This window comes from Columba livia, chromosome 5 (genome assembly GCF_036013475.1).
Source record: "Columba livia isolate bColLiv1 breed racing homer chromosome 5, bColLiv1.pat.W.v2, whole genome shotgun sequence".
In the NCBI taxonomy this organism is placed as follows: Eukaryota; Metazoa; Chordata; class Aves; order Columbiformes; family Columbidae; genus Columba; species Columba livia.
Window position 1 is genome coordinate 56,338,778 of NC_088606.1, and position 27,891 is coordinate 56,366,668.

The 27,891-nt window shown below is 40.5% G+C and overlaps 1 protein-coding gene and 2 long non-coding RNA genes across 8 annotated transcripts in view; 2 read left to right on the forward strand and 1 right to left on the reverse strand.

Moving 5' to 3' along the window:
* The window catches only part of TUB (TUB bipartite transcription factor), a 151,414-nt gene that overhangs the window by 11,124 nt on the left and 112,399 nt on the right, over positions 1 to 27,891 (forward strand). The gene's annotated exons all lie outside the window — the stretch shown is intronic.
* LOC110365789 (uncharacterized) lies at positions 140 to 9,683 on the reverse strand. Its single transcript, XR_002425599.2, has 3 exons — positions 9,592 to 9,683; positions 1,333 to 1,529; positions 140 to 905 (listed from the first exon to the last, which is right to left on the reverse strand). It is a non-coding gene; the product is annotated as an uncharacterized LOC110365789 (long non-coding RNA).
* LOC110365782 (uncharacterized) lies at positions 3,805 to 27,670 on the forward strand. Its single transcript, XR_010473110.1, has 3 exons — positions 3,805 to 17,265; positions 17,940 to 17,983; positions 18,944 to 27,670. It is a non-coding gene; the product is annotated as an uncharacterized LOC110365782 (long non-coding RNA).

The following is a 27,891-nucleotide window of genomic DNA, read 5'->3' on the forward strand; positions in this document are numbered from 1 at the left end:
TTTCTGTTGTCTTGATTGTGCTGTAGATTTGCTAATGTAATCCAATGAGATGCTGAATTGAGAGTCAAACGTAAGGATGCTGTATGTTTGGGAGATAAGTTGTGTCTGTTCCCATCTGAGTACACACAAATGCAGTTGTTCGAGTATGTTCTTAACAAGTATGGGTGCTCTGCTGTGTTTTGTCTGCTTGTCCAGCACGAAGCATCCCTGCCAAGCCTGAGGGAGCTGTGCTGTGGGAACAGCCCTGGATCGTGGGCGCAGAATGATGCTGAGTGCAGTTCCTGCTGTGATAAAGCTGCTTGTTGGAGAAATTTATGCATTTATCTTTGACTCAGCTTGATTTCTTTTGCATTGACAATTATCTTTCTGCTAAAAATCTCTTTGCTGTCACATTGTCCATATTAAACTGTGGGATTATCTGCATGATTTCAAAATGTGCTTAAGTCCCTTTTTTGTGGATCTTACAAATCTTGTTGAGAACAACATTGTAAAGAATATTAGTTTGCATCTTATCAGTTACCTTCCTGGCTGGTTCTTGAGTCCAGACTCTGTCACAGAGAGCAACTACTGGTATTTTATAGATTTATTACTCCCATGTACTGAGCAGAATAAAAGAAGTTGTGCCTCCAGTAGCGGTATGAGCTCTGGTAGTGGCATGAGGCTCTGAATGGGTTTGCAGGTCTCCGGCTTCTTTACCATAGGATTTATCTTTTTCTACAGCTGTAACATCTGAGTTTACCTTTTGATGTCATTTCTGTCATGGTGCAGCTGAACACATATTCTGAATTCTGTGTATGGTAAATAAAAGAACATCTGTCGGTGTTCAAAATGCAGAGAATCCATTTTTTAACTGAGTTTCTCTTCACCATTCTTGTGTAGGTAGTTGGAAAGTTCAGGGCAGGTGACTGTGGTAAGAGTAGGCAAGGAGAGAGGGAGTGATAAAACAGATTATTTAGCAGAGAACAATACCAGAGCCCTTTAATGAGCCTTTTCTGAAGTATCTAAGATTCAAGCTTTTAATATGGTGCAGAAATTATGCAGAAAGTTTTCTAATGTTACTTGGATTCTGTCCATGTGTACTGTCAATTTTATCCATACGTAAGTTACAGGAGATCTGTAAGTTGTAATTTACGCACCATTATAAATTATGCACTGTCAAATTTTTCCCTGCATAAGTTACAGCAGTTCTATAAGTTATAACTTTGTTTGAGACAACTGAAAAGCCCATCTCTTTGCAAGGAGCTATTCAAATATGGACTCAGATCCCACTGCCTGTGATACAGTGAGACTGTTCTTAAAAGCTTGTTAGAATAACTTAAAATTCACCCTCACCTGAATGTTATGCACAAGGGTGGCCTCACTGCTCAGTTGTGCCAGAAGTGAGAAGCCCAAAGGTACCAGGGGAGCATCTTACTGTAGTGCTACCAATTTGTTTGAGTTCAGCTTTGTTTCAGTTACAGCCTTGTGGGCTGACATTTAACTGCAGCGTTGTGCTGTCCATCCTGGCCCCAGATGGCCTTATCTCTGATCTGTGGATGTAAAAAGAAAAATAATCTCATCATATAAGACACAGAACATTGCTGAGGAAACAAGAAGTGTTAACCAGTATGTTTCAGGGAATTCGGTTGCTGAAGTCAATCAGCTGCTCTCCATCTTTTGCTCACCCAGGCATAGGAAAGATGTTTCTTGGATTTTGGAAGTCTCTAGAATTAGATGTCAAGTTCTCACAGTGACGGTTCCTGAGGGCTGTCAGTGTGCTCTGTGCTATCTCTGCCATTTTGCCTGTCCTGTAACCATGAACTTTACTGTCCTGGTTTTGTTAAACCTTAAACCTTAAACCTTGACATTTACCTTTCCTTTGATGCTTTTCAGACACACTTCGGGTATTGTAGGAGACTCTTAGGGCCACCAGATGAGTTCTTTTTTTAGCCAAAGCCATATTCTCATCCCTCAGTCTGGAAAGGTGTTGCCAGAGGAAATACCCCTTGAAAAATACACGAAGATTAGAAAGATGATTTGTTTTCTCCCATCTTTTTCCAAGTCCTCTCCTTTGTATTCCTTTTTTTTCCTGCTACTTTACTGTCATGTCTTTTCATTCCAGTTTTACTGCAGTTACATCCCTAGTGAAGGACTATCATAGAAAAAAAAAAATAATCAGGCATTATTTTTGTTGCACCTTAGCAGTGGACGAGGCCAGAGAAAGCGAGGGTGGATCTTCACAGCTGTTCACTTGGTTTAGTTCTTGCCTGAGCTGTCGCATGGAGGATTCAGCTGCCTTCTGAATTAAATCTGTGCTGCCTTACTAGCGTATTATTTGACAGTTGGCCAGAACAATACGAGCTGTTATTCTGAAGCAGTATTACCTTGTGGTGGTTGTGCAGTGAGCACAGCTTTGCAGGGCTGGAAGCCGTGCATGTGCAATGGTAGGGTTGCAGCCAGGCATCTCTGTAGTGCAGGAGATTTACATAATGACTGACCTTTTCTTGAGCAATTGGGTGGTTTTGGTGTTTGGGTTTTTTTGTTTGTTTGTTTATTTCTGTGTCTTTTTTTTGTGTGTGTGTTTTTTGTTTTTTGTTTTTTTTATATATTAGAAATACTTCTGGATTCCTTAATAACAAAAAAGTAATAATTTTATTCTTTTAATTTAAAATATTTTAAAATGTCAAGTAAGATTCTTTTCTTTAAAAGGCAAATGAATTTAATTTCATTTCAGAAAGAAGTCCTAGTTCGTAAGGACAGAGATGTCATTGTGTTGTGGTTCATAGAGCTGCTCCCTCGCTTGCCTTGGCCTGGGTAAGATGAGGAAGAGGAGGAGGAGCTCCCTGTGCCAGCAGCCCAGCTCTGCGGGCAGCAGGGACTGGAAATGCCCATGAGATGCCTGGAGCTGCTCCAGGTGAGCACCACGAATCACCTACCCCAGCAGAAGACACTGTATGGCAAAGGGAGGCGGGATCCCTTGATATCTCTCCAAAGTACCCAGGACTGGGCTCTATTGGAAATGGCAGACTGGCATGCCTTATTTTTTAAGTTTAATCTGAAATAATATGATTTTGTAGTGGTAACTGACAGCGTGCTGCTGAGGGGTTGCACAGGCTTTCTCAGGAAGGCCTGCTTTTGGTGGAGATGACTCTTTGGTCTTAGGACCATGCTGGCCCCACTCTTTGTTCCCTTCTCACATTGCATGTACTGTCACCCCAGGAGAAGCTTGTTTTAAAACGAACTCTTTTGCAGAAAAGGGAGCAAAGTGTGTATACTAGGACTTTTCTTTGAAATACCATTCTTCAGATAGTTCCTCTATTCCCAGAGCACATGGTTTCTGTCAATACAGAAGAAAAAATATCAGCTGTAAGGTGTGCAGAAGATGAGATTGTATCTTATTTTTTTTCCTTTTTCCTTTTCCCTTTTTCCTTTTTCCTTAACCATGCCACCTAAAGTAGAGCATGAGCAGGAAAAGGCACCATCAAATAGTGGCTGCCGTATGTAGCAGTGTAGATGCTGCCAGCAGAGCCATCTCCCGAGGACTTGGCTCCAGAAGCTGGAACAGGCTCAGCTCATTCCAAATTTCCTCCCGTGCTTATGTGCAGAGCTGCAAACTGCTCTCGAGCATTGTCCTTGGCTGTGAAATCTGTCTGGATGGGAGTGCTGGTGGCATCCTGAGAGCTTCTTTCAAAAGAAATACAAAGGAAAGACCCAGTACCTCGTTTAGGAAATCAGGTGGGGAGAGATGCTGATGGCATTCACCCGCCTTTCCTCTCCCCCACTGCAAAAATACCTGTTACAAAAGGGCAGAGGGAATGCAACCAAATCCAGCTTGTGTATTCAGCTGCTGTAAGCTTCAGTAGCTGCCCTGCCTCAAACCCTGCATGGGCATTCTCTTTTTTCCCCTCTGCCTGCCAATATATATCATATCCAGCTGCCTTGCTAGGTGGTGCAAGGCATAACTCCTTCACATTTTTCAATTAAATCGATTTCAAAGCTTTATTTAATGGAATAAATACACCTTATTGCTACTTCCTGACTTAAGGCACTCATGAGAAAATATTACTCTCGTCTGGAAATTAAATCTCATGCCCTGGAATTTACGTCACGAAAGATACAGTCTGTGCCTTCAGCAGCCTGATGGACTAGAACACAGGCAGCCCAGCTCTTCAGCAAACATCAGGGCTGCTGCTGAAACTGCTCAGCGCTGTTTGTAGCAAAGCTGCTTGGAAAGTTAGGAAATTTGTCTAGAGAAGATGGACTGTCTTTACTTTCTGGCTATTGTGAAGCTTTGGGGAAGCCAGTCCTGGGCAGTTTTCCTGCACATTTCCCCCCATTTTGGGCCTGTTTTATGAGCAAGCCCCCGAGCAGCTGTTTGGTTGCCAAGAATAAGTGTTAGCAAGAAGTGTTACTCCTGAGTGCTCAGTCACACAGCACTGAGCGCCTGTGGCAAAAAATAGCTTTTTGTAGATTGCTCGAGTTACAAAGAGGAAGCTGAATTCCCTGAGGCTCTTGTAGGAGGGGGTAAAAAAAGACTTTTTTGTCCAACTATGTCATACTCACGCAGTCATGCCAAAGCATGATGGTGTGCTGTTCTTGCTTTTCAGAGGCCTCCAAATTGATTGCTTTTCTTCCGAGAACAAGCTATCTGACAGATATAGTGATTAATGACATTGCAGACTTTCCCTGCTCCCTGCAGGTCCAGCCTTCATCAGCAAGAATGAGGCAGCTGCTAGCATGGGGCTGGGATTTCTTCCCGAAACTTGCCAGATCCAGAAACAGGATTTGTGTATGTGTGTTTTGGTTGGTTGGTTTGTTTGTTTGTTTTCACTCTGTGCAATTTTTCTTTAATGGAGACTGTCATTTGTAATTGAGACTATCACACTGAAATGTGAGGATAGTGCAGAAGTGTATGTAATTTAGCTAATTCTGAGCATGTTCATTCCCCTTGTGAACACAGACAGCATTTTTAGCAGTCCTACACAGTGCTTTCTAGCCAGCAACATTCTGCTATAAAAGCAAAGTTAACATCCATCACTTCTCGTGACTGGAACAGGCTGCCCAGGGAGGTTGTGGAGTCTCCTTCTCTGGAGACATTCAAAACCCACCTGGACATGTTCCTGTGCCACCTCACCTAGGCATTCCTGCTCCAGCAGGGGGATTGGACTAGATGATCTTTTGAGGTCCCTTCCAATCCCAAACATACTGTGATACTGTGACTGCTTATCTCTTGGCTGGTGCTACAGAGCATCCAAAACACTCTGTCAAAACTAGAGTCTCCTTGTGCCAGATCCTGTACAAACACCTTGGCTGGGTTAGTCTAACCAGAGGAAACACACAGAAGTAGAGACTGATTTTTGTGAGTGCTGGGTCCAAGCAAATGCAGCTGGGGAACATGGTTAAATAGTTTGCATGAGATTGTACATGCACAAGCCCTGGAGTTGAAACTACCTCCTGGTTTCTGAATACTCACAGAGTGAGGTTTCCAGCTGGATGAATGAAACCACAAGGCAGAGGAAGGATGGTGGAAACTGCATCACCTCCTTCAGCCCGGGCTGTCTCTGCTGTCCTTAGCAGTGTTGTCCTTATGTGGCACACTGGCCCAGCGGAAACTTTATCATTTTTTTTAAAGTGTTGTTGCATAAGTTGTGGTTTGCATCCTGTGAATTGGATGTGTGGCCTTTGTATAAGCAGTTGAATACACCTGTTGCTGTAGGTAACTGAATTTGATTTGGCTGACTTTGATGTTGGTAAAATGACAGGCATTTTCTACACCATGTGCAAAAGAACAGCACAGATAAAGTAGCTGAGCCAACAACTTTTCGTGGACTTATTACCACTCTGGTATTTATGACCCAGCAGTGTTTTCTTTATGAGAGCCCCACAGGGTGCAGATTTTACACCTTGGTCAAGGTTTCAGTGTATTTTAGATTTCAAAGAAGTGGTCTTCTAACTCTATTTCTGCACTGGCTGCATAAAAGTTGTTTGTTACTAAGTCATCAAAAGGAGAATTAAGATAACTCACATACATTATAAATTCATCTTGAAATACCTTGGAAGTTCTGCAAAAGGCAGAAATCTTGGGGCAGGTAGAAGGATCATGGCTATGTCTTCAAGGATTGATGACATTAAAAAAAAAGCTTATTTTAGCTGTCACAAAATAATTGAGAAGCTTCTGAAATATTTTTTCAGCTTTTACTCTTGTGTGTTGAGTGTGAAACAGCTCCTCTTATTAGCAGTTACCTTTTCTCATAAATAAATCTTTAAACTCTCCAAGACCTGTTTGCCATATATACATGATAGTGCCTTGTTTGCTGTTTAAACAGCACACTGATGAGATGGTAGTTACTTTACTGTCACTAACGAAGTACTTACTTCATCTGGGAGATAACTTGTTTATTTTCTCTGACTTAATTTTTCAGATAAGTTGAGTTTAAACCGAGGTCACTTGATTTTACTTTTTTAAACCATGGTTGATTCAACAAGATTGCAATCATTGGCCCTTTTTTACATAACCAATTCCCAGTCTTGTTCTGATTAAGCTGTGATTTAAGCAGATCGTCAGTCTGCCAAGCAAATCCAGGTAGGTATGTTTATCAAATTGTAACCCTGGCATAAGTGACCTTAACCCAACTAAGTGAGCTTAGTTGGCCAGTCTTCAATAGCCTTGATACAAAAAGCCCATTTATTAAAACAGGTGTTTGTGTGTATATATATAGAATGGGAAATCCAGCATTTTAGAAGTCTAGGAAATTAGTAACGTTTTGGGTGGATGCTGAAGGAGTCTCAGTGTGTTTAGAGAAGTGATTAAATTCCTTGGCCTCCTTAAAATAGTGCATGCAGCTTTTCATTTGTGTACCATTATGGATCCTCTAATCAAGAAAACACAAGCCTGATATTTGTACACACAAGCTAGGAAGCAGAAATATAAAAATAGCTGCAGGTCTTTGTGGAGAACTGAAATCATACCAGTTCCTCCAGCCTTGTGGCTGGTTTGGTTGCTTGTGGCTCCTGGGGCTGGTTGGTAGGACATCAAGTTATGGATGGTTCTCGTATTCCACGGGGCGACAAAATACTGACTAGAAAATGATCATATTAAAAACCTCCAGTTCCTTGTATGTAGGCATATGTTTTTCTGAGACACTCAAGTTACTTGATTTAGGGCAGAAATCTTGCTTTTGAGCAAGAATCACTGCTCCCAAAGCAGAGCACCCCAGTCCCCCAGGTTGTCCCCAGGTGCCATCAGTGCCCGGGGCACACAGGAGGGACAGTCTCACTTCCAGAAGCAAAGCTGCGGCCATACTGAGCTGGCCTGAGGCTCAGAGGTGCAAAGGGGCTTGGAGGGGCATGTTTTTATTATGGAACATTTATTTGTGTTATGCAGTCATTTTGCAATATTGGCAAAGGTTGGCAGAGAAAGGGAAGCGCTGAGTGTCACAGTATCACAGCATCACACAGTATCACAGTATTACAGTATGTTTGGGATTGGAAGGGAGCTCAAAAGATCATCTAGTCCAATCCCCCTGCTGGAGCAGGAACGCCTAGGTGAGGTGGCACAGGAACACGTCCAGGTGGGTTTTGAATGTCTCCAGAGAAGGAGACTCCACAACCTCCCTGGGCAGCCTGTTCCAGTGCTCTGTCACCCAACTAAACTGAACTGAACTAGTTCAGTTTGGTCCAGCAGAGTGTGATTAGCATTTTCAGAGCTGGGCTTGCCAGATGCCTGGATTTCAAGCATTCAGTTTAAATTGCAGTCTGAGACCACTGGAAATCCAGGGAAGTCTGGTTCATAGCAATTGCTGAAACCTCTTTGCTACTGTGCTCAAAATCTCACATCTTCTCCCCGTCCACACTAGCCAGGGAGCATTTCTGAATTATATCCTTCTTACAGAGCTGGAAAGAGCCAGATATCCCCCAGCAATGTGCTTTTTTCATACTTTGACACCTATTGGGTAAATGAAGGGTAATGGGGCAATCAGTACAGTCACAGCTGTATGTATGCTTTGCTCGGATGGCCCTGTTGGAAGACACTTGCAAGCATCACCCTGTATTGAAGAGTGAATGGCTGCGCCCTGACAACTCTGATGGTCTTCTGTGATGGACTTTGGAGCAACCAAAAGTGACTTAAACAGGACTCTGACACCCAAATAATGCTAAGTGATAAGAAAAATTGTGGCAAGTGAAGTTAGTCTAGAATGTGACAACATTCCCTGACTCCATAGCAAAATATTTCACAAAGCAGCCTCTCTCACACATTAAAAATACAGGGACTTTAATATTGTAAGGTTAAACAAGTTTGTGCAGTCCCTGATCACATAAGAACATTTCAATCCAAGTTCTCCATTATAGTAGAATAGGATCTATATGAAAGAACCAAATATCTATCTAGAGATTTCTTTAGGACACTTGGAAGCAGGGGCATGGGGGAATTCAGCAGAAAGCAGAATTTGTCAGAAGTTTGGGAAAGCAAAATAAAACAAAAGCTTTAGCCCCAAACCCCACATCCTTAAAAGAGCAAAAAAACACTTTAAAATGGGAACTCCTGTCTTTAATTCTATGTAGTTAAGTGATGAGATGTCTTCTCTTTTAGTCTTTGCAGTGAACTCAGTGCTGGGGGTTAGATAGCCAAGTGCATCTGGTCAGGGGATGCTCTTTTAGGAAAAGGAGTATAGAGTTGGATGAAGTGGATACAGAAATAAGGAAGCCTGACATAGCCTGGACAAGCACAGCAGTATAACTCTGAAACAAGTCTGAATAAGACTTAGAAACCAAGCTTCCCTAGTTGGGACGGGCTTTGGATCTTGGAGCTGGAAAAGTGTATCTGATGTATAATAGTTTGTGGAGAGAAAATTAAACTCTCAGCTATAATTTTCTTACTCCTTAATGAACTTCTCAGAGAGATGAGATATGAGCATGTGCGGCATGCAGAGTGCAAGTGAGGGGCATAAAGATATGTGTTCAAGAACTCAGTATTCTAATTTGTACATTGGTTGAGAGACTTGGTAAAATAGAATAAGTGGGTATATTATTCAATTATGACTGTACCATTTGAAATACAATTGGAAAATGAATAATTAATATCTCATAGGACTGGCTAAGTTCAGAGGAAAAAACTTCAAATATTTTCAAGATCCTATAACAGTTTAAATAATAGACGACTACATGTTATGGTGATTCCACCTCCCATCCCTAACTCCATAATACATTTGGAGTATGTATGAATTTTCTTAAAGTGCAAATATTCTAAAAGAAAGCATGGTGAAATAAATATTATAATTGGAAATCTACACGAGTGGCTTGCTGTAGGCCAACAAGAAATGGAGAGTAAATTTTCCATGAAACAACACAGTGAACTTCTCCCATGCTGCATCAGTGATATCCCCCAAAAAAATGGTGGTAGCATAAACAAAGTATGCTGCTTACAAACGGTTATAGGGCTGTACATAGTCATGTTATGTGGATACATAATATGCGGAGATAGGACTATTTTCTTTGCCAAAATGCTTTTCCTTCCTTGTGTGGAGTAGCTGTACTCATTTTTTTTTTTATGTGGACAAGTGCAAAGTATCCATCTTCAGCTTAACAAACAGATGTCCCAGTGGAAGCTTTTACCTGTTAAACTTGCAGTGTTTTTGGGGTGGCTTTCTATGTCTGGCAGCTGCTTCTGCTGCACAACAGTGCTGTTCAGCACATACCAGGTATGGCCAGGGACGGTTGCCCTGACAATTCGTTCCTGATGAGTCAGACTTGTTGTCTAGGCAACTGCCTTCAGCTCTGGCTGGAGAACGATGTGTTAAGACCATAGTCTGAAAACAGCAAGGCCTCCAAGGGCGGTCTCATCACACTTAAGGCTCTTCTAAACAATCTTTACAGGCATGTGCTGTGAAGATGCAGTCTGGGTACATGAGGGGGAATATGGTGTCAATGAGAAATGTCATTATTTGCTGCAATGGAGAGTTGCTGCCTCCTCCACAGCACGGGGATGTGGGGGACAGATCTGGTGCCCGGGCACAGGCTCCAAATCCCCACGAGAAGATGCAAAAGGTGGAGTGGGAACAGCGGGTGCCCTCTCGTGCAGATGTCTGCAATTTCACTAAATGATGCAAAATCGTAACTCTTTCCCTACTGTTAAAATTTCCCTGCTGGGCAGAACAACCTTTCATAACGTTCAGCACAGACAGTGCCTGGAGAGAAGAGTGTTTAGGAATAGCTGTGCCTGACTGGTGGTGGTGCTGTCACTTACTCCTGAACATTGCCAGAATGAAAGGCTCCAGTCCCAGTCTTGGGGCCATCCTGGTGTAAGAGAAGATGATAGAGGGCACAAACAGATTTCCTTTTTCTTCTTGGATATGTACATCTTCAACAAGGTTTCAAATAGACTAGCTCCTTGTAATAGCGTGGTGGCAAAGTTGCTCATTCAGAATTCCATTCAACCAGCTCTGACATGAGAACCTAATTGCACATATTTGAGTGCACATCTGAGCAGCTTCTAAATAGCATCAGCCAGGACTACTGAACCCAGAACATTTACAGGGAGTGTATACGTGTAGATGTTGATCTTTGATAACTCTGGTTAGCTTTAACTATATACCAGTGTGCTGAATTGGAAAAGTAATCAATTCAAGAATTTGTGTAAATGATGAAAAATATTACCCTCTCCTGAATCCCTAGCTGTGGTGAGGGTGTCTTTTCTAGACATGTGCTTTGCATGTGAGGATGCAACTGTGGGGACTGCGCGTGGTTTATACTTGGGAACTTAGGAACAATGGTGTGAAACAGAAGTGCTAGGGAATAGAATATAATCAAAATTGGTTTGGTTTTGTTTTCTAGTAGAGCAAAGACCATTGCTTCTGTCTAGTTTTCCTTGGAAGTCTGTGAAGTCTGCATGTATGAGGGTTGTAGATGTTAACTACTAAAATTATATGAAGCTTCTTCCTTACAGTGTTGAATTTTATAGGTTGGTATACACAATATAAAATCTATCTACTGCTAGACACAGTAACAATTTCTCTGTCAATACAGACAGATGAAATACATTTTCTTTAAACACACAGAAATGGTCACCTGAGACCTCTGAGACAGAGCAGCTTTCTGTTGCAGTGCTTCAACCAGAGCCATCAACAATCTTGACAGTTCCAGTTTCTTGTTGAAATTGAAGTGTTTTCTGGGAATAGATGAATTACTGCTAATAATCTTGACAGAATGCTGTCAAAACATCTTGTTTTGATTTATATGGAATATAGAATGCGAGTCAAAACAAATCACTGGTGCTTGAAACAATGTATTTTGGAGTACTAAATTTAATGTTCTCAATTCTCAATTCTAAAACAAGTTCTTAGCAAAGAATCTGGAGTTTCTGACATAGAAAACTGTTCCTAATCAATTCAGTTCATAGTTTCCTTTCCTCTTCAACTTATATTTTAGCAAAGTATAGCCAAGTTATATAAAGAAATACTTAAAATGGTGATTATTGATGTTTGTAAAATCTCTATATGAATATACTATTTGCTCTATATTTAAAGCCTTAAAATATATTGTGTATTTTAATTGATGCTGAGGGAAAATGCTGTATGTGCATTGCAGTTGGGGCGAATAAACACTTCATGCTTTTCTTGGTCCCATCTACCAAAACTTTTGTAGGTGCTAAACAGGAACGTGCTATGCTTGAGATACTGAGAAAGACTTTCATTCTGCTTGCCAAATACTTCAAATTCTACTGGATTTTTAAAAGAGAAGGTGAAAACCAAATGCTTCGGCTCATTGAATTGAGTCAAGGTCCACAGGAGAACATTGTTTATTTCCCTGGGCTGAGAATGAGGCATTTTGTGATTATTTGCCTTCAGCCTATGAACAAAGATCTAGAAACACCTGGCTCTTACTTTTTTTTTTTTCTTTTTTAAATCTCCGTGAGAAACAAGAATTATTTATGGCAGCATTTAATTGTAACTATATACAAGATTTATTCAGTACCTTTACAGTTACTTATCTTTTTTAGGCTTTCTTTATGTGACATCTTTGCATCTGTAAATATCCCAATTGTGTTTCTGTGAACTGCGAAGCTCCTTTAGCACTTCAAGACTCCTCATAATGGCAGCTAAAGAAGCCAAGCTAGTAGCTGTGCAAATACATGTAAAAATCACTGTAGCTCACACATGAGATTGGCAGGCATGACAGGGCAGGTATTATCAACACATTTCCTGATATTTAGCATGTAGGCAAATGCATCCAAACTTGCATTCCTGCTGGCATTAAATGGCTGAGGGAGCTATTTTGGACCACTTCTACAAACACTCTGAAACTCTATGTGCTAAGGATTACTAGAGCTAGTTGTTGTAATCATAGAACCCGTTATTATTCACATTGCTTTTCCCACTTCATTGCTTTACAGCTTTATTTACTTTCTACTTTGTAGTTTTCTATAGCTGTAATGAGCATTTTGGTTTTCTTGGTTAGTGTCAGTTTAAATTATTCTAGCAGAAAGCTTCCTATGTAAAGACAAGTTAGGTGTAGAAGCGTAATTTGTTGGATGTAGTAGGCTAACAACTAAGTCAAGTTACAAGGTGTGATTCAAGGAATTTGCGGTATATGAAGTGGAAGAAGAAAATATTCTAAAATCCAGTCAACACTTCAAGGCAACTATCACTTGTGTTGTCTGCACATACATATTGCAAGACATTGGTTTAGCAACTAATGTAACAGGGAAGGTAGTCTGCATTCCCTTAAAAATTAAGATGTTAACACCTCTATTAGTAGAGAAGAAAATGCGGTGCCAGTTTTCTGTTTGAAGACTAGATACCATGCTGAAATACACAAAATAATTAATATCCCTATTTTGAATCTTCTGATGTCTCTAAGTCTTCCAATAGTGCCCCAGCTTAAAGTAGAAAAATCTCCTTAATTTTCCAGTTGAAATAAACAGCACTGTTCAGCGTAGCACCAAAGTGCTCCCAGAAAGTGTTTAGCTGGAACATTTGCCACTCTTTCCAGCAAAATTTGCTTTCATGACACAGTCAAGAGCTAGTTGAGGGTGTCAGTAAGTAAACTATCAGGCAGCTTCGTGCTTACAAGTTTATGGCAGATCTGTCTGTAAAGGACAGTGAATGGAAACCCACACTTTTGGTGGGAGGGAGGACGAGGGGAAGGTAGGAGGGAAGGAAGGAAGGAAAAGCTGCTGTGGGGTCAAGAAGTGGCACTCTTCTTGTCAGCTGCACTGAGTCCATATTCTGGCATTTGGAAGGGGCTGTAATGTTTTACTTGGGATTCTAGGTGATTATTCTGAATAAATAATAAGTCCTCTGTGTGTCTTTAACTGTTAAAAGCAACATTTTGTCCAAACTTCAGCTCATGTAATTGAAAGAGGACTTTTTTTTTAAGAAAGCATACTATTTTTATATAAATACTTGCTCTCAAAAGATTTGAGGGGAGTTACCAAGGTCTGTTTTCCTCTCTGATTTGGTAAAAACAGAGAACCCTACATATGGCAAGCTTTTCTCTTTCCTCCCATTTTCAGTGTGTCCTTAAGTCTCAAACTATTTTCTAGTACAAGAACTACTAGTCAGCAAATGAAGCTAGTGGGAGATGTGATCAAAACAAGGCAAAGTAAGTGGTTTTTCACACAGCAGGTGACAGACATGGAGCTGCTTGCCAAAGCAAGCTGTGGATGCAAAAGCTTTTTATATGGATTCAAGGAGATTTGACTCAGGAAATTCCCTGAAATGAAAATATTTAGAAGCTGGAAGAGAGAGCATCCTTCTTTTAAGGCATGTACCTGCCTTATTAATTAGTTTCCCTGGTTGTCCACATATTGCTTCTGCTGCAGACAGAATACTGAGCTCTGTCTGAGTCTGCACCACTCTTCTGCTGTTCTCACTGTATTTTGCACTTCACACTGTTAGTGCTCCTGTGGCTTTTATGGAAACAGAATAACACCCCAGAGGTAGCTGCATGGCAGCTTTTGCTGATGTAATCCCTTTGAGATGAAAAGAGCTCTACACATAACTATACAGTAATGTCCTAACCTAGCATTTCTGATGAGACAGTGAAATGATTTAGAGACCACTAGATACGAAAAACATTCAGCAGTTTTCTTACAGCCTTCCACACTTAAGGCAACAAGTGTTATATTCTATAGCTCATAAAATTCGCACTGAAATTATAGTTGAAACTGGTAAGACTCTTACCTGGAAATCTCTGGGTAGACAATAGAAGGTGCCCATTCTCCAGACATAAATAAAGAGCCAAAAAACCTGTCAGAGCTGGGGAAGACATATGGAAAGCATGTACAGAGAGTTATTCTGCAGCACTGGGTAATGTGTCTCCTTTCTAGCTCCTTGGGTTTTTTAAAGGCCCTCCATGAGCTCCCTCACTCCCAGCTGATTATTCCAGTGTCAGCAAGTAATGGTCACAAGGTGGAGGCAGAACTTATCATCCCAGAGAAGGAAAGACTCCTTTCTTTCTCTGTCCCTTTGACTTGTAGCCTGGCCTCAGACCAGGAAGGCGCTCACTTTGTACTTCAGCGCAACTCCAGAGGAATTCAATAGCCCTGTATTTGGATTTACAGAATTACAGAACTGCTTGTAGCCCAGCAGGACCGAGTCTGCAAGACTGTGCACCATCCATGGTTGTTTCCCACTCACCTGAACGGATGTCTAAGAAGTATTTTTTTGTCTTAAGTATCTTTGATTAATTGTTTGTGTCATACATAGATAAAATAAGTTAATGATACATGTGGCCTGGCCTTGTTTTCCTGTCTCTTGCATATAAATAGGGATGAATGCAAGCAGACAAAAAAAAAAAAAATAGGAGTTGTTCCTTCATCTTGAGGGTACATTGTAGAAAAAAGTACCTGGGCTCCCCTTTCACCTCCATCTGCTCTTGACTTGAGTTCTTAATGACATTTAATCAATGAGTGTGTTTGCCTGCCAAAGAATTAGCAAACTTTCTGCATAAACTGCTCTTCATCACACAGCATATGTGCTATGTTGACCCTGCCAGTGGAAGCCACACAGAGCATAACAGAAAAAAAGACAGGGGAATAGATCGTGGTGTGGGTGCATAGGCAGGGTGGGGGAAGAGGTTGTTGGGTTTTTTTTTAAGATTTATATCTTAAAGCACTTTATACTTTTATACTGTTGTTGCAGTATCTCTGCCAGCAATTAGCACACATGCCTCCCTCAGGAATAATAAGAAATAAAAAGCTGTGAGGCCAATAGGATTGTCAGTCAAGAAATCCAGTATGTGAGGGCATTTTCCTACTTGCTGTTACGCTGACTAAATGCAAAAGGCTCATTTTTGGATGGCCACCCAGTCATGTAAAGTTACCCAGTTTTGCTTTTATATTTCAGTACTGTTTTTTCTTTCTTCAGGGTTCATTTGCTGCTTTCAAACAGTACCTGTACTTCAAATACATCAGTGATTTGAGTACCTTTCTCGAAAAAAAAACAGAACATCTGCCAAATTAATGATATATTAGTGTTGCAATTTGGTGCATTCAGTTATGCCTGGGAAGAAATTGAATACCTTCTATGTTATTAGTTGTAATACCCTAATTCCTTGGCAGTAAAAAATATATATATTTATATACATATAATAAAAAACCATATATAAAAAACCAAAAATACCAAACCATCTTTACATGTTTCATCAGCCAGTCCTCCTTTAAAGCTGTGGTTGATCTTCTTTCTAGAGACATGCTTGTTTTTTTCTTAAGACTGGGAGAGGGGATTAGTTACCCAAAACTACTTTTAAAATGAAAATGTTGGACTGACCTCATTATATCAGCAGAGAGAGATTAGAGGGGTTTTTTAAAGGATATGTCAGAAATTATGGTGGGTTGTTTCTTTGTGTGTGTTGTGGTGGTGTGTGATTAAGTGATGTAGATATAATGTATGCTCTCACAAAAGTAATATTCCACTGCCTTGATGCCATATAATGAATCTTGGTGTAAAATTTAGGCTCAGTTCTCAGCCATCTCAGAGAAAAGCTCTGATTCTCCTGTGTTTTAAAAACTTGCCTAGGGCTGGCAGCAGAGAGCACTGCACTCGGTGGGCAGATTGGGAGGGCTCTTCCATCTAATGGGGAGGGGAACCAGTGAAGTATGTGGGTCCTGAAAATAAGATGTAATAAAATGCAATGTTTCCACAATGGGAAAGTGGGGAGGTACCCAGGACTCGTGCGTCCCAAGGACACCTGTGGGCATGGCAACAGTGGTGAGCAAAGAGAACCGGTTTCTGAGTAGCCATCCCTGCTTCTTGTCTGACAGCAGGGTGCCTCTGTGTCTGTGTCTCACAGTGTTTAGCTCAAATAACCACCCACATAAGCATGAGGATTTGTATGCTCACATACTCCTATCAGCTCTGCAAGCTTAAATAAACACTGAAACATGTTCAGTGATAGAGCAACACTGCTGTGCTCTGTTAGTGACAGAGCAGTAGTTTTACCAGTGGACCACTGGTTGCTCTCTATAATCAGTGAAATTCAACTCACTTTCTCTATGCAGCAACTTGTGTGTGCTACTTCATTTGCATTGCAGACAACCATGAAAATGACCTTTTTTAATTGAAAAAGAACCATTTTATAGTCAAGTTCAATTAACTTAATCTGACAAAGGCATCTGCTCTGATTTGATAGTAATGACAATTTTACAAATTCATCAGTAACGTTATCCCAGTGTGTGTGGTTTTTCTTTTTTTCCCTGGTTATAAAGCACATGCAATAAGTGTTTGCTAGTAGAGAGAAGCCTGAGGAGCTGAAGAGTATCTGTTCATGATCAAACTAGGGCATCAAAGCAGAGACAATGTCTGAAATACAGCTGGTGTCACCAGGCAGGTGATTGAAATGGACTTCTGTGTTGTAGCAAGTAAAGATGTAGGCCTAGCTCACCACAGCAATTAAACTTGTTTCTGACCTGATAGGCCTTAAATCATGTGAGTTAGGGTGTTCCTAAATTAGGATCAAAACAGATAAAATGCCCAAGTGTTACTGACGTTGATTAAGCAAACAGCAATCAGATTGCCAGTATGTTGCAGCTCTGATTTTAATGTTTTCTAGACAAATAACAATATGTGGTAGCTGAGTATCTGTCTCTTCATATCATTCTGCAGTAACACAGATGTTTACTGCAGGGCTATTCTGCAATCAAGTGCCCTTAGAGCTGACCATGCTTTATCATGCTCCTTAAATGAATCACAGCTGAGCTGGTCAAGTCCAATACTATTTCTTAGGAAGTGGCTGACTGATTCTGTCTTTGTTTGTATGAAGAGGAGGAAAAAAATACAAATCTGTTCTGTAAGTAAACTTTTATTTGAGCTTGAACTTTGGTCTATAACTCTTCTGTCTGGGTTATGGCATAAACACAGTCACTTTGTGTCACTGGTCAGATAGGCATGGGTGCCTCACAAGTAAAATTTTCACAGATGAGAAAGGCTCATGTGTAAGAATGGAAAGGAAACTTTTACAAGAAAATGGAGCTAGGTAACTCTTGTGTCCTGTCAGGGTATCACAAGAGGGGGCTTGTCGGTAGAAATGAAGTACTTGTATGTGAAAGTTCAGACTTTCAGAATGGTTGGATTCTTTGGCTGCATCCTAATTCAGAAATTGTGTGCAGTCTATTGGGGAACACAAACTCAAGAATATTATCCTATGCTCTTCTTTGGAAAAGCATTTTAGCAGCAAAAATTACTGGAAGAAACAAATGATTTTGCCAGATGAGGCATTTCTGTACTTAAAAGTTCTAGGTTGTTGTGGACCTACTGCTTCTACCTTTTAGGAATGTAGTTATCTAAAGAAGTTCTGCTCCCTCTATATTGACCTAATCGCATGATGTAAACTCAGTGAAGGGAAGCTGTCTGTGTTTTACTGTGAAATAAACTTAATCAGTTCAGTTCTGTATTTTCATCAAAGGCTAGAGTCTGTAAACAAATGCAGGCAACTTCTAAGCATTTTCTATTTCTGGTATCTAGCAGGTGTTAACTGACTGAGGTGGAAAAACACTGCTAAGAGGGAGGTACGTCAGGCCACGAAGATATGTCCTTAAAGCTTGTTGTGTTGGCACAGATGTGAAAGAGTGTTTGGAGATTTGGTCACTTCTGTTGTGTGTGTGTGTGTGTTTCAGTATTTTCTTTTTGTTGAAGTGGGACAAAGTATAGAAAAATACACTAGCTGTTAATTCTTGCAATGATGTTGATGCTTATGAATCAGCAATATATGTTTGTGCTGTGAGCTCCTTTGACAAAAAGACTGCCTGTAGTAAGCTCTGTATAAGCTTAATTTGTACTTAATGACTATTGCAGCTTGATCAGGAATGTGGATGAAATTACAAAATTGTGGTAATGCTGCACACAAATGCTTTATTGTGGAGATTTGGTATCAGAAACCAGTGTAACAAACAGCATTTTCTTGTCCAATACTGTCTGGAAGCACTAGAAAAGCTGCCCTTACCAGGAGGGTGGAAGGATGCGAACACATCCTATAGCATGGTGCTTTGCATCCCTGAGGCAGGAGAGAATTTTCAGGAAAATCTGGCACATTTTGGGTTTTTTTTGAAAAATGTATTTTCTTAAATTTTGTGCCTTAGAAAACTCTAATTATGAATATGTGCAACACTTTACTGTGTTTTTAAAATTGCTCATCAGACAAATATGTCTTTTAAGATGTTCTCATCTTCTACCAGTGGACATGATAAAGCGGCACCTTGCAGAGTCTGACGGTGACTCTGGAAGCTTGCTTGGAGGCCCTCAGAAGTTAGGGCTCTTGCAGGTTTCAGCCTTCTGTTACTTGCCCAGGACTGTGACTGTGGCACCTGGTGGTGCAGAAAGAAAGACTGGAGGTGGCTGCTGCTTTGTGCAACTTGCTTGTGGAATAGAGAGGATAGATGCAGGACAAGAAGACATAGGAGAATGTACAGCCAGCTGATGAGGAAATGAGAATGGCATTTCTGTATCTGTGTGAGTTTGTCTATCATTAGAGTTACAGTGGGACACACACACAGAAGGATGGGGCAGAAATGGGAGTGAAGAGAATGGGAAGAAGAGGATGATAAATAGCTGAAGACAGCAAGAAGCCTGACCTGAGGGAGGCTGAAATGAATTTGGAGAAGCTGGAGAAAACAGGGAGAGGTTCGGTCAAAACTAATTTCTGACAGGTATTCTCTGATATCTTCCTGGTCATTTTTTCGGGGGGTGTGTGTGGGGAGGGGGTTGTCTGTTTATTTTGTTATATTTTTCTATAGGAACTGAGCTGGCTTTGTTCCCTGTCTGGTCAATGCTGTCTCATGCTCCCATGTATCCCCAGGTGCAGACCCTGTCACGCCCTTTCTCCAGGGTAGCAGCACTTGTTCAACCGCCTGTTGTAGCGAGATCGCTGGTTGCACTTTCCGGCTGTAAAATTGTAACTGGGAATTAGGGTCCCATTTAAAAAAAAGGCATATGAGAGTCTGTCACTTGAATGCATTTGAATGTGAATTAAAATTCTCATAACAAAGTAATCCATTGCAGGAGGTGTTCATGACAGACTTCAGCTCTGTATATCTGCTATAGGTTGATTAATTTTTTCAATAGTCAATCTACAGTAAAAACCTGCCCAAGTCAGACCACCATTCTCTGGATGTCTTCTTAGAAACAGACCCTTATAAACATGATGCTTTTGCTGAAGTTTTCTAAATTCTTCCCTTAAAAATCCAAATTCACTAATTATTTCCTAAGTTATCAGAGCCAAATTTCAGCATTATAGGTTGACTGTCTTGGAGCTTGCTTAATCCAGTCAATAAAGAAGTTAGCATTTTTATCATTGCCATTCAATCCAGAATATAAATGTGAATACACTTTCATAGTATTGTACCTATCTCAAAGGATTTGAAATTATTCACTGAGGTCAGATTTCAGTACTCAGTGAAACTTCCATTCTGTAAATGTCAGTGGTGTTTCTCTTTGAATAGAGTTGCAACTTAAGCATGCTTGCAGTAATTTGCTTTCTAGTCCTTTTATGCTAAATAAGGTAATTGAAATTCTTCTTTCTTTAGTCTGAAAATATTTTCAATAAAACAAATGTATTCTCTGTTGAGATTTTTGTTATCACAAATGTGTTCAGAGGTACTGATTTGATCAGGAAAAGCATCACCAATTACAATCTTATAATCTAGTGTCCTTACCAAACATGAGTGGTGTTATCTGTGTTGTTATTTAGGAAACTATTTCCGCCAATTTTTTTATTTTCAAATTCAGATGTAGTTGGAGTAAGAAAGTGAGCATGGGGTTATGTGGGGCACTACGCATTGTTTTGACCCTTAGCATCCTTGTCTCTGACTTATTTCACTTCTCTTTTTAGTTTAGTTGCCTTATACTTTGTGTAACTAAATGTCATTCAGATTCTGACCTGTTTCTCAGGGTCTTCACAATGGACTAAGTCATTGCAGAAGGCAAGAAACCATATGAATAACATCTTATGGTTCACTGTAATTTTCTGCATAAAGTTTCTGTGTAAACTGCTCAGTCAACAGGAAGGAGAATGTTCTACCAAATGCACAGGGAGGCCACTTTATTAAAAATATTTGTGCACATGCACAAAGGAAGCCAAGCATACATGTGAGAGGAAAACAAACTTTGTCCCTGGGGGAAAAAATATAGACAAAGTGGTTTTGTAGGCAAATAGGCTTTAGGGTGGCCATGTGCTTTTTAACTATCTCTGAAGGACCTTGAGAGCTTTAATGTCTGGAAAGAAACTGAAAGGTGTAACACATAAAATGTTTATGATAAAAGGGGAGCAGGTGTTTTTTCTCTCTTGGTAATTCATTATTAATGTTTTCATGGCTGGAGAAGGTAGAGCACTTTTTTTTTTTTTTCCTTCTCTTTATAACTTGGGGAATTTTAGTACATGGTAAACAATGGGTTTTCCATTCCAGCGAACAAGCTGTTCTGAGCTCTCAAGCTGTAGCTTTTAGCCCATTAGATTGAACGCTGCTGGAGTGATGGATGCTGCAGCCACCATTCAGTGTTGGCAGTCTGGTGTGTCTCCATGCTTCATTAGTCAGTGAAATCAGCTTGAAAGGCAGCAGTTGTCTTGACAGAAGCACTGAGAGAGGTTACTTGTCATGTGTTGGGTTTTTTATGCAGTAAACGTTTGGCTCCCAGGGAGTGACAGTTGTCTGGAGCCTGAAGGAAAGGAGGTGGAAGAAAGAGTGAACATTTAGCCAAGAGGTGTGGGAAATGCCTCACAGTAAAGAGCAAACAGGATTTGGTTCTGCTGGCCCAAGCCTACTTAACCACAGGCAGGATTTCAAGAGCATGTAGGAGCTGCGCAAATGGAACTCTGACCTTGCTTTCTGAGCAGCTGAGTGCCTGCCTTTCCTCACCATACCAACTAGCTATGAGATAGCACTGTGATTAAATAAGATGATGATTTGAAATATTCTCAGTACAGCTCCTGCACCAGACACCAACTGGTGCTGGTGGTTGGGCTACCTGAGGAACCGACTCAAATTCTGCATCCTTTAGAGCAGGCAGTGTCCCATGCCCACTACTCCTTGGCCTTTTTTAAGGAAAGACTGCTCTGTCCCAGTGTCTGTGAACTCAGTATCAGCTCTGATGACAAGAAGCTATGATAACAGTTTGGTCTTGTTGCAGATAAGGCAAACTGTGTTCTGGGGTGCGTTAGGAGGAACATAGCCAAGCAGACCAGGGGAGGCATCTATCCTCACCTCCTTGGCACTGGTGAGACAGCACCTGGAGTGCTGGATCCAGCTCTAAAGAAGGTGATCCCTTGCTAGCTGTCCCTGGCAGTGGCTGCAGTCTCTCTGCTTTTATATGCTTTGCAGTGGGTTCTGTTGCTTGCACTGGGCTGGAGAAGCACAAGATTGTTTTGCGGGTTATGTGAAGTGCTTTGTTTCCTGGCTAGCTGCTGCTTTTTGATCTTCATTCCCTACCTGTTTCCACTTCAAGTGTTCCATAGAGACTTTCAGCTAGCTCCCAAGAGCTCAAGCTCAGATGCTGCAAACTGTTGTTTAAAAACAACCAAAAAAGACTCCCTGGGTTCAGTCCCTGTGTGGAGTCCTTGCTGTTAGATACTTCATGGCAGAAGGCACATCTGCAGTATAAGCACGACAGCAGATATAACACACTAATTAAAGCAACTCTTCAAGTGATGTCTCTCTAAATTACACTCTTGGGTAACTGACTCTTTATTGTTGTTATACTTTCTCCATAACATCTCCTCAAAAGAGAACTTCCTTTTGCCTTTTTTTTTCAAGAAGAATGATTCTTTTGTGGATTGGCAGGCACTAAATTAGAAATAGTTCTTGTCCATGTTCTAATAGAAAATCACCTATTACTAATAAAGTTCCCTAAGGTGCCTGGATTTCATAAGCCTACCAAGCAGCGTGAAATATTTGGGAAGCAGTAAATGGGAGGGAAGGCAGTTATGGTCTCTTAAGTGAAAGAACTTAATGGATGACTACAAGGAAAATGGGAGAAGGAGTGGGTGATGCAAGGAGTCAGGCATTGCTAACTAGACATCCTCTGTCCAGGAGAAACGCCTGCTAACCATGTCTGAACAACGTCACTCCTTTTCTGTCCTCCCCATTGTCCTAGATGTGCATTCTGTGTTGTTGAATACAAAAATACTCTATCCAATGTGGGGGTTTTGTTGCTGTATTTTGGGTTTTGTTGTCTTGGTTGGTTTTGTGGCATTTTGTTTGTTTGTCTTTTCTAGCGTAAAGTCATCTAAAGACATTTAAACTGGTTTTAAACTGGTCTGAAATGGTAGCAGTAAGAATGAAACCAACAGTATAAAGCTAAGGAATCAGAAAATTCAGGATTTTTTTTTTTATTTTGGTAAAGTTCGGATCTATTGTAGTAATTCAGGAATATAATTACCTCAAGTACCATGACCAGATCCATAATGGAACATCTAAGAAGTAGTACCGAGTACCTACAATAGGCTAAATGACTGCTCAGCATTGGGATGTTTTCCCTTGCACAATATTTTTGTATCTTCGATGGGTTTATGCCAGTGAGGTGAGGAGCTTTCTCAGTCTTCATCAGCCTCATCAGGAGTTTGGGTTGCTTAGCAGCTGTTGGAGTGGTCTACAGCTCTGACACAGTATTTTCATGCACCACAGCATGACTACTTTTTACAGTAGTTTTGGAGCAGTGAGTAACACTGCAGTTAGGCTTGAGAAGCTTTAGAGACTGAGAAACACATAGGCTCAAGTCCAGGTCGGTCATCATCTGAATGAGAACAGGAGTTGCCTTCAGCTTTGAGTGTAGTTATGAGAGACTTATAGCTCAAGGGGCAATTCAGTCTGCCTAAGAATTATCCCCCAGCTCAGATCCCTTGAGCCACATGAACACAGGTGGGATGAATCCAAGTTGCAGCTAATAATGCTCAAGCCTCCCTTGATCCTTACCTTGCTTAGTTTTCTGAATCAACATGTTCTGTTTATTGACCTACCTTTTCTATCTTCCTATCGCTATTATAAAAATATTGACTGCGTGAAGTGGGGATTACAGCTCTCCATCTGTTTTACCCACAGCCCAACACAATGGGAGCAAAGCTTGTCTGTGCGCTGTTGTGAGTGGCTCTGAAGACACAAGTGACTGAACTAAAAAAGCATCTGTCTTTTGGGTTCTTTGTCTTGATCCTGTCAATTATTTTATTAGATCCCTAAACAAGTTAAGTACTCCAGACGTGGTGCTAGTCCCAAGTGTCCTTTTCCAACAGGGTTTTGCTACATCGCGAGCCTACTTCAGCTGCTTGCTTTCTTCAAACAGTTCACGATCATATTATGAAGAGCAACATTCTGAAACCTTAAGTAAAAACCTCTTCAGCTAAGGAAAGCTCCTGAATCTCTTCAGGACTTGAAGGCAATTTTAGTAATTTGTGCTAGAAACACTCAAGTGAAGACAGCCTAATACGTTATACCAGAAAGCATCTGAATAACACCGCATACAAGAAAGCACCTGAAAGCCTGCATAGTACAGCATCCTGGTTTAAAACAAGGAAGATAGCTTGTGGCAATGCTAGACTTGAGCTAAAAAAAGCTGCAAAGCTGTCACAGGCAACAAAAGATGATCAGGCAACAGACTTCCTTGAACACGTGCCTTGTAAGGGCAGCTGGAAATGGCAGCTATAAAGCCATGCTGTTTGGTGGCAGTTTGACTAAATTTTGTTTGCTTCTATAGCCTTCTCATGGTTATAAAGGTTAATACAGGCAGTTCACAGTGACTCAAGACAACTGCTAACAGAGGAACAGCAAAAACATCCAGAGGAGCTGGGGGACAATTACTTTAGAGGATATTTGACAGGATGAGCCCTTGTGCAGGGAACAGGAGCGACCTGCAGACAGACACCAGGTTTACAAACAGACCTTGGAAACTACAAAATTGTAAGTTTCCAGTGCTTGAGTTCTAGCTGAATTGGCTCCTGGAGAAAACAAGTTCATATCTCATATGTCCAAACCTAGCTGTGTAACATTTATTGCTCACAGTGGCAGCTGCCTGGAAGTAAGGCTTTGAACAAAAGCTGGCTCTTTTGTATCTCTTTTGCACAAATTTGACTCACAATCTTATGATTTGTACGTGGATGTTACAGGCCACAGCCTGTCAGTGTTGTCACCCTTTGTCAGCGCAAAATCTGTTAAGCACAAATAAAAACCCTCACTGGAAAGAACTGATCTTCCCTGCAAAACTCTTCAGGCCTGGCTTGCCTCTGGCTTGGAGGGGTTCACATGAACAGCACTCTCCTTCCTCAGATCTACTAATAATCTTTTTTCATCAGTATCAAGTAATGTTTTCAACCCTTTGTGTTGCAGAAATGCCATAAGGACTGCTTTCCTAAAGAACAACCAAAAAGTGCTGTGTTGCTCACTAGTAATGTAGCCACAGGTCATTAAGGGCTGCCACCCTTCACAGCAATACGAAGAGCCAAAGGTGGTAAAGAAGCAGTGCCAAAGCTGTAGCAACATCACGTTACATTTTAGACCATTCATGAATTTGTTTCCCTTTGTGATTATTTAATAAAAATTCAGGAATGGGACAGTATTTGTCTGACAGGTTTGTTTCTGTGTGTGCTGTGCTCCTAAAGCACAGTAAAAAGCAAAGACTTTTCAGCTTTCAACCCCTAGCTTTGGCAAGGAGTAATTTAAAGAGCAGTGTGTTTCGGTAGACTTGAAGCTTAGCACTAGGTGGAATTACAAAATCCAAGAAAGGTCTTGGGACAGCATGATGGAGTGAGGAACAGGAGATTTTGGTAAAAGTGTGCATTTTGTTCTTGTGTGGTTTATGGGCAGTGTTTATTCAAAAGCAATTCTGAAACGAATACCAGTAATAGTTTTTGTCCTTTGGTTTGAAATGGTTATTTAGTATTCAGATACACATTAAGTTTCAGGTTCTTGTTATTGTTGTTGTTGTTGTTTAGTTTTTAAATTCGAATGGAACATCTATTTGTAGATTTTGGGGGGTTTGCTCTAGATATATTTCTAAGTAAGAAAAAGCATCTGACTTTTAATTTTTTTTAGTTTTGTTCTGTGAATCCGTTTCAGTATGACAAACAAAGGACTATGAAATTAAAAAAAAAAAAAATTGCTTTGAACTTCAAATTATTAAGAGAAAAACAATTTGGAAACTCTCAAGAACCGGAGATACTATTACTTTGTAGTTCAAGTTCACTTTTCTTTTATTGTGAGGTGCAAGACTTGATAATGGCAGTTAAGAATCTTTATCAGAAGGATATGCAGAAATTTCTGGGGGGCAGCTACACCTTAATGTGCTCAAAGAAATTCCACCTTATTGCCTTCAAAATGAAGGATGATGCTTCAGTAACACCAACTGCCAGCCCAGGCTCTGAAAAGGGAGAAATATCGCCATCTTGAGGTTACTGTTCTGCATGGTGACTAAGATGAGGTAATGCGAGAAATAATGAGCTATAGTTAATTAAAATTAAAATATATGAAGTTCTACTTGAAAGACTCTGATGGAATACAAAAATAAAGTTACTGCAAAAGAGAAATTTTTCTTTTTCTTTAGATGTACCCTTTTCTTCTAAAGAAAAAAAAGTTGATGAATAGCATTTGTCAGGCTGTCAGAATCCTATTAAAATAGTAAGTGTTCTTCTGTTAAATAGAAGGAAAAAAATTCAGATGATATGTTAAACATATTTCTTAATTTTAAGACAGCCTAACTACTACTTTTGCCTTCATATAAAAGTTCTGCATTCATTTTTACAGGTGTAACACCACCGTAGATTCAAGTTCTTAGTAATTGTTAACGTGTCATTTTGTGTGTTTTGACTGTACAAGTTGTTTCTTTTTTTTTGAGAACTGTAACTGTGTGTAAATTACACTATGCCAAGAGCCACATACAGAAAAACTTGCTAAATTCTACTTTTTATCATCCTAACACAGACCTATTACATATATTTAGGGCTTATCTAAGCTGAGGTGACAGGGGAATGTATTCTGAAATGTATGCTTATTCCTAATCCTTAAGGTTATTGAATTGAATGATTCAAGATCTAGGTGGACAAATAGAAAAAAAGTTGAATTTCAGCCCTTAAAAAGCCCTCGAATTTCAGCACAATGTTATGGGAGTTGAAGTCCAACAGAATTTCACAATACTTAAGCAGCAGGCTTTTAGTGCTTACTGCCAAACAAAAATAAAATATCATCTGGGAGCAATTTTATAACTCTTGTGTTCTTGACCTGGTCACTGGCTTTCTGATTAACTTTGGACCTGTTGCTGAGTGCCTGCATTCTAGCTGCTTTGCCCATAAAAGAGGTGATATGTAAAGTGAAATGCACAAATGCTATGAAATCCGCAGATCGTGGAAAATACTCTCAGAAAGCTGCTTTGCTGTGTAGATACCAATAGCAGTAACTGGCAGGACGTTCAGAGCAGCTGGGGAAGGCAGGGTGTCCCAGCCTGCTCTGTGCTGGTTCTCTGGCACACCTCGCTGCAGGTCTCTGATTGTGGAAAAAGTGCCGACTGCACGGCCCTCAAAACCACATCTGCCGTGCTAGTGGGCGCTGTTGATGTTATGCCGTGGTATCTTCTTAGCTTTAGGGGAAATCTGTATTTCTGCGGTTATGGCTGTGTGCATACTTTGTACTGTGTTTACAGTTTTATTTTTTATGGGCTAAGCTACAAAAATAGTATCTCGGCTTCGAGACATATTCTATGGGAAAAAATCTATGGATATACAGAAACTGTATTGGATTTCACAATGGAAGAGCTTTTTTCCTTCCTTCTGTTCTGCATCCCCCGGACTTGCACATGTTAACTACAGTGATTTTTATTTTTAATGAGGAACGGATTTCTTCAGTCTCCCATTTAGTACTTCTTTTTCTGGTTTTGTTTGTTTTTTTAAAAAGTAGGTCAATAATAGCGCTCAAAATAGAAGCTTCACGAGTCTTCATTTCCAAAGGTTTAGGGTTGTTTCAGGTCAGGGTAGAGGTCTGACTAGTCCAGTAATTTTTTTGACAGCAGCCAGTAGAAGATGCAAAGGGAACAGTGTGAGAAGCAGCCAAGAATATTTCACCACCTATTTTTTCCACTCAGATTATCAAGTCTAATATTAAAAGAGCAATGTGGACATACTCACGTGTTTATCTATATTCACATACACAAGACTTTGTTGCTGGGTTAAAGAAACAACTCAGCTGTGCCAAGAATCAACCTCCTGGCATGTAATTCAAAGAAAAACAGTTTTTACTGGTATTGTGGGAGCTGGGGGGGGGGGTGGGGGGGTGGGGTGGTTGAGTGCATCTGCCACAACTGGTTATAGGCATTAACACAGAAAGCTATCAGGTATGCTTGTGTAGGGTAGAAAATACACATCTCATGACTGGAACTGTGACAAGCCAAGAAGAAGAGGAATAATGCTTTAAAATGCAATCAAGCCTAACATGAGGAAGAGACAAACCAT